Raw genomic sequence first — 7,741 nt, forward strand, 5'->3', positions numbered from 1 at the left:
GGAATATATCAGCTCTCCTCCTCTTCCCCTCTTGATGTTTCCTCGACCCAGTTTCTGTATGATGTTGATACTATCCTTGTTCGTTCAAACAGATAAAAGACCTGTTTACCTTCACCTCACAAGGACCTCTTGTAGCCGTGTGAGTGTTGACTCTGAAAAGAAACAGGAGGAAGTAGCATGATGTTGTTACACCACCACAAAACCTTTTAGGAAGGAGGTCGGGGTGGATAGCTAGGTCGACAAACCTGCAGACTTTAACACGAGAGACTGCTGTACCACATATTTTTTTAGAACTATACATCTGTTATTTACTGACTTAGTTCTGTGATACACTCTTTTCCTGAAGGTGAGTTTCCCTTCAGGAGGGAAGGGGAGGTCAACTTCACTTCAGGAGGGCAAATGCTCACTGTCACTGATTTCATTTGATTTATCTTTATTCCGGCTGCTGCCTGTCATATATCAGCATCTGAATATCTGTTTTCTCTGCTAACTGACCAAATAAACGGTACATTGAATGACTTTACATAATCACAGACTTGAAGCATTGTTAGCCAGTCAGCTGTGCCCTTTCAGCATAGTTTCCAAAAGTAAAAATGAACATTGCTGATGGTTAAATTTAATTCACTTCCTAGCTTCTTCATTACAAAGCAACAGGTTCAGCACAATTCAAATTTTTATATGGATTCATTATTAATTCTGCTTAATTTTAGCGGAGGCTTAGAAGCATCCTCAATGAAGTCCAACTTAATGAATGAGTGTTCGTTGCTAATTAAGGCATTAAAGCAGGGTTGTCAGTGTAGGAGTGGTAATAAGTTCCCTTAATCAGGAGCTTTGTACATATGAATTAATTTCCGGAAATAGGCCCTTTACTTAATAAAGGGCTCATTGTGCAGTACAGTATGAGAGACGGTTTTTTATCTACTATCAACAAGCCTCTTTATTGGTGATTATTGTGACAGGTTTGTGTTGGTAATTCTCATTTAATGAATAAAGACGCAATTGTAGCCCTCTCTGAGGGACCCAAAAAGGTGGACTGAACTAAATTGGTGATCAGATAAAAATGGGGCAATAATAAAGGATTAATATAGGATATAAAGGTGGTGAATGAGTCATTTTAAGAAAAAGATCACTGTATAAATTTTAACTCTCAGTCTGTTAAAACTAAAACTCTAAAGGGCCCTCGCAAACTTTATTATCAATCAGCTTCTTGCTTTGAAGTTGATGGGGCTCAGTTGGAAAAAGTTGTCACATACTTCTGTGCAACAACCAAGATTAAGCAACGTTTGAATCAGAATCTGATCTGACAGTTGGGTTGTTTGGTCACTGTCAATCAAATCTGATCAAACCACACCAAACGAAGAAAAATAGAGATTTTGAGTGTTAAACTCTTTGAAAATTCTTTTTTTACTTTTGCTTATTTAGTCATGAACATTTTAATGTTATAGAGAAGTACTTTCATTTAACTTTCATTTCAGTTCTGCTAAAAAGGTTGGTCAAATTTGGTTGAAGAAAAGCAGCATATGAGGATTTTTTATAAGCTATCTCTGATTGACTTGATTGACTTTTTAGACTAAATATCTTAAAATTTGACTGTTTTAGGAGAAAGCTAAATAAATTAAAAAGGATTTCATATTCAATACTAAAATTACATAGCTCTTAATGCGTTTTCAAAAATAGTTTTTTGGTGGTGTTTGGGTGGGCTTGTGCTCAGTGAATTTGGACTGATGACCTCACTATTTCTAAAATCTTGACTACAGTTTTCCTAAAACAAAAACCCTGCCACCTATGACTTCTAGGAAACTTCTAGTTATAGCAGGCACCCTGAGAGGATGGAAATCTTGGTTCCCAAAATTAAGAAGTTGCGAAGAAATAAAAAAAGGGAATCAGATAAAACAGAGATACAGAGATGAAAGACTTTGCAGCAACGGCGGGTCAATATGGAGCAGGGCAAAGCAACTGCTGAGCATCACGAAACTACACGTCCCATGGTGCTGGGCGGGGCTCCACAGATGGTGTTCCCAGGTTAGCTTGCTAGCGTTGGGGTGGGGGGTTGTTTTCTGTTGAGAAGGCAATATGTCCCTCTGTTAGCAGTGAAGGGCTTCTGCCAACTGGCAGGAAAATAGATGGGTATTTAAAGATGGGAAGAATGGAAGACAAGATTAAGAGAGGAGGAGGGGATGATGACAGGAAGGGCAGAAGGAATAAATAAAGAAGGAAAGAGGGAAACAGAAGATAAAGGAATGGGGAGGGTCAGAAGGTCATATACATTAGGGATGAAAGAACTCCCGATTAATTTGTAAAAGGGAATAAGGAAGGCAGGAAGGGGTAGGACGGTGAATGCAATGAGACATAAAACCTGTTTAAAGGGATTATGGAAAGTAAGAATAGAGTGAAATGAACTGAATGCTGAAAACAGATAAGTTGGTAAGGAATGAGGAAAGAAAGGAAGAAACGGAGGAGGAAAAAGGACAAGCAGAGAAAGAAGAGTGAAAGAGAGGGTATGTGATATTCAAGAAAAGCCATTTGCTTCTACAATGCCCAAAACAACTTATCTTTTAAAAATAGCATCAAAATTCTCTAGGCGAGACATTCCTAGGAACGATGCTGAACCACATTCATGTCTCTGGGAGCTGCAGGAAGATTCTCATTTCTCAAAGCGGTACTTAAGACGATGAAAGCTTTGGGAAACAAACCCTCGTCCTATAGTCTGTAGAACGACTGCTGGACTGATAAAGATAATTAGCTTATGCGGCGGGTAAGAAAACACAGACACACACTCACACGCTGGAGAAAACGAGGGAAGGCCTGTTAATGTGCTGAGGAGATGTAGATAAAATAGAGGGAGAGATAAGCAGAGATACCGTGGGAGAATAACAGAGGAAAGGAGAAGAAAAGGAAAGGGAGCTTACAGGGAAAGACCTTGGCCCAAGAACAGAGGAAAGTCCTTGTACCACACACACATACTGTACGTCACACCCACACACATGCACCAAGGCTGGCAGGCAGGCAGTGTTAATTGTCACACATCCTACATGCCTGTACATGTGCAGAGCAGTATTCACAAAAGCCTAAAAAACCCTCCACCACCCAGTCACACACACACACGTCTTCATTCACCTTCACTCAGTTTGAATGTTGTATAATTTGAGTTCGAGGTCACATTTGGCTTGGGCCAGAGGGGGAATCAACCTTAACTGTGCATGATACACACACTGAAAACATCTCCAAAATGTCCGCTTGTCAGGAAAAACAGCCTTGTTTTCCACTTGACTGCACTGATTTTCTTTAGTTTAGGTTTTGATTCTCGGCTTGAACCTGAAAGGACCCGACCCAACAGGTGAATCTGAGCCAGGTTGTATGTATTAGGTGGATTTTGACTATTACCTACTTCTAACAAATGGTCAACCACTCTGTAATCTGACAGTCCAGTGTGTAACACTTAGGAGGAGCTTTTGGCAGAAATGGAATATAATATTTATAAGTATGTTTTCATTATTGTATAATGACCTGAATATAAGAGTCGTTGTGTTTTCGTTACCTTAGAATAAGCCATTTTTATCTGCATGGGAGCGGGCCCCCTTCCACGGAGGCTGCCATGTTGCACCGCCATGTTTCTACTTTAGCCCAGAACGGACAAACCAAACATTGGCTCTAAACAGGGCCTTTCGCATTTTTTGCCAGTTTCGTGGCCACCGTAGTTTCTCCTACACGCTTGAAACGGGAGGGTGATGCGAGCGGAATTCAATGGTTGCAAATTGCAAAAGGGGCGGCTGTGGCTTAGAGGTAGAGCTGGTCATCCACTAATCGGAAGGTCGGTGGTGCACAGCTTCCCCCAGCCAAAATGTCGAAGTATTCTTGGGCAAGATACTGAACCCCAAATTGCTCCCGAGGTTTTGTCTCTGTGTTGCTTTCTATTTTATTCTTAGCTGCACTGTGCCACGATATTCTTAATTTGGGTCTATTTATTTCTTTCTGTTTTGAAAGTACCATTTGACAATGGTATAATTCACCTAATAGTCTCATTATTAACATTAAAGCTTGTTTTTGATACCTGACTGCTCTCAGTAATTAACGTACAGAAATATGGAATCTACATTTAACAGATTTTTCAGTAGCAAGTCAGGGTTATGGTGAAAGTTTGGATGTTTGGGCTAAAACAAGTCAGAGCCAGACTTTTTTTTTTTTGATGAGGTGTGCCCTAGACCTCCTTGACCTTGACAAGATCAAGATTAAAAACAGAACCAATGTTGGTTAAAATGTGGTTATAGGCCCAATTTAAACTCCTTAAATTCTTCGATAAGGTTTCATCAGCCATTGAGTCGATAATTTGTCACAACCAAAGCATCCTGTTGCTGAAGTTGCAGTAAAACATGAAATCTGGAGTCACAAGGTATTAACATGACAGCAGAGACATGTTGTTATCTCTCTGGTGGACAAATGTATCTCAAGGACTTTATAGTACCTTGAGTAACCCCGGTGGGAAATGAAGCACTGACCCTGCCATTGTTGGTGACTCACACTATCAATCAGCCGTTTAAACAACTGAAGTTAGTGTGTGATTTATTTCCGTTCAACTCAAAGAGCTGCACGCCAACGGACAATGATGATACTTCACGTCTTATACAACCAGTGTACAGATCTGTAAACATCTCTGCAGTGAACTACACGGTTATAGTGTAGGTATGTTATACCTGACCTTCTAACCGACTCTATAGGGCATTTGAGTTTGCATGAATTCACAAATGCCCCGCTCTTATTTTCAAGAGGAACTAATTTAACTGAAAGGCATATTCTACTACATTGTAAGCATAGGTCTTAAAGGTAAACCCACTTTCCCTCAACCTACCTTGTCTAATTCTACCACAGTTTATGGTTTCCTACATTTCCTAAATTGTACTTGTGCTGTCATTGTGCATTTACTGTAGCCAGGCATTATACTTGAGGTGTAGCAATAGAAAGCCACAGTTCTGATAATGAATAGCAGGACGGAAAGAGTTTTTCTAGTCAAGAAAAACAGAACTGAGCCTCTCAGATGGATTTCTTCTTGTTGGATTGTTGGAAGATTGTTGCAAAATGGCAGCAGTATTAAGAACCAATTGGCATTTGATTCTGGGGGACTGACATCAATCCCTGATGTTTATAGTTGAGGTCTTCGATGGCTGAAACATTTTCTTTTGGACATGTTCTATGGTTAAAGCAAAGCAAGTGTTTTCTTTATAGTAAAGGGCAAGTGGCCATGGTGCAAAGCATTTCCAAGAGATCACCTCTCAACAATGTGAGCAGGACTGTAACATGTTCATCTATGGTTGGTTGCTATTACTGTTCCTGCTAACTATCGTGCTCTACAGCTTATTCCAAACAAACTGATGTTGCTGCTGCCAGAAACATAACACGCACGCACACCAGGAAGTCAAATAATCCTCCATGGCCACTCAAGCAAGGTCTCCCTCTTAGCCAGCCAAGTTTAAAACTTGGGCTTACCTTTCTTAATGGATTAATTGCGCTTATTTTTTTTTTTTTACGCAAGTCCCAAAAGAGGTCTAGAAATTTTTTTATGCAGTCAGCTAGAAAGTCAAAGAAAAATCATTCAAATAATTGTGCAGCAGAGGATTTTCTCAAAAACGTGGCTGTTTATGCTGCATTCATGTCATATTGGAAGTCACCGTATCTACCCGGACTTGTAAAAACTGTACATGTCAACATCTGAGTGGTAATTATGACTGAGGAGTCTCACATTATAAAAGCTCTGATATATCCAAATCTGTCTACAGAGCAAACAAACATGGGTTTCTCAATCAGCTTAAGTACACCGATCAAGGCAACTGCACCATATTTAATGCTAATGTGGTAAATGCACACTATTTCACACCAGCTCACATCATAGAACCACATCTCAACACTATAGGTTACTATTCAACTGTGTTTGTAAAATACTTATTACTGGTAACATTGGCAATCTCCATATTCTATGTCGATTGCAAGTTGTAACCATGGGGAATCTTTTCTGTCACTGCCTTCCATTCCACATTACATGAATGCAGCATTCGGACAGCTAATGCAAAAGCTTTCACATACTAGCTAAAGGTCTCTCCATTGTGATATACATCTGTGAGAGACATTAGCACATGTCATTTTAATGTATACTTTAAACAAATACTCTATATTACATTTCATTATATGTTGCACTGTTTTTTCCTTTCAGGAGGAACATCTCTGCAGTCTTTAACAGAGTAGTATACAGTTGTTCACTTTAATTACCAGCATGCAGACTGGAAATTAAAAAGAAAAAAGGAGTTCCTTTGTCTCTCACTCTACTCTTCATCCTTTTTCCTTCCTTACACACATATTATGCATATGTAAGTAGAGAGAGAGAGAGAGAGAGAGAGAGAGAGAGAGAGAGAGAGAGAGGACCCAATAAGAAGTGCTGCAGTCTGCTGGAACAGTATTACAGGATGGGTTCCCCAAGAAAGAGCCAAGAGTTTTTAGAGCACACACACACACACACACACACACACACGTGCACACAGTCTCACCCTAACACATGTTTGCCTCACTCCTGGTCTTTCCTCTTTCTCTCTCTGACACACAGACATGTACTGTAGTGACACAATGACACAATCACACATCATCCACACACACTTTGCCCCCCCGCTCTTCTCTCCTCCACGCGCTGCTGTGAGCGAAGCGGCTTTACTGTGCTCTTCTCCAGACTCTGTATTGACTGTACAGTGTTACAGCGCGCGCTCCAAATGCGCCACACTAATCACTGTACAGTACATTCCTCCGCCAGGAAACAGCCGCGCAGACACACTCATCAGCGGCTGTCAACAAAACAGCGTACATCTCCTCTTCCCTCAAACCGAGGTGAGCAGAGAGACTTGAGGCTCCTCTCATATACAACACCCCTGGCTTTTTTAAAGGAAGGCTAAAATTTAATGTCAAAACACAGTCACATGCATAAGCATCATTTCTCATCCCTGCAGCCGAAACAGAAGTCTTGACGTGCGCAGCCAAAGAAGCGGAGCTCGCCTCAACAAGCCCAAAGAGTGCGAGAGGCTTTAAAACAGATGTGAGACGCGGGAGGTTAGAGTGAGGTGAGGTGAAATGATGAGGGATACAAGGGTGGAATGAAGTGTTTTATAAGGCGCAGTTAAAAATGAGGCAGCAGAAGCTTTACTCACCCTGCAGAGCGGAGAGCTGGTCGGACGGTGCAGCCGACGAGAGATCTGTGCGCACTGGGAAGCCTGGCCACCAAATTTGCAGTTTCCCCCTTCTCTCTCTCTCTCTCGCTTCCCCTCTTTCCTGCTCTCGCCGCATACACGCTCTATCTTTTTCGTGTTACCCCGTATCTCCCCTCTTCTCCTCTCTTTTCTCCCCCTCTTTCACTCCTCCTTCTTCTCCTTCTTTACTTCTCTCTGCTCTTTTAGCACTGCGGAGAATCGGTTGAATGGGCTTCACTGTAGTTGGGTATAGGGAGGTGGGACTGGTGTGTGCATGTGTGAAGGAGAGAGGTGGGGTGGGGGTGGGGGGGTTACAGTGATGTAGGCTAGAGGGAGAAGAAGACACGCGCGCGCACCCACACGCACACAGACAGCATGGCATAAGAGCGTGCTGGCTGGAATTGAGGACACATCATGCAAGCTGACAACATGACTGATTCAAACATACAGCAACACTTAGCATATAGTAACTCATTAATGATCAAAACACCCAAACATGGATCTGTAGTGAGTGTGCATTA

The 7,741-nt window shown here is 41.5% G+C and overlaps 1 protein-coding gene across 1 annotated transcript in view; it reads right to left on the reverse strand.

Annotated features, from left to right (window-relative positions):
- The window catches only part of LOC122864783 (voltage-dependent calcium channel gamma-7 subunit-like), a 33,176-nt gene extending 25,693 nt beyond the window's left edge, over window positions 1–7,483 (reverse strand). The window contains exon 1 of the mRNA XM_044172430.1: window positions 7,182–7,483. The gene's annotated coding sequence lies outside the window, so the exon portion shown is untranslated. The remainder of the gene's footprint in view (window positions 1–7,181) is intronic.
- Window positions 7,484–7,741: the final 258 nt, after the last annotated feature.

This window comes from Siniperca chuatsi, linkage group LG17 (genome assembly GCF_020085105.1).
Source record: "Siniperca chuatsi isolate FFG_IHB_CAS linkage group LG17, ASM2008510v1, whole genome shotgun sequence".
NCBI classification, from domain to species: Eukaryota; Metazoa; Chordata; class Actinopteri; order Centrarchiformes; family Sinipercidae; genus Siniperca; species Siniperca chuatsi.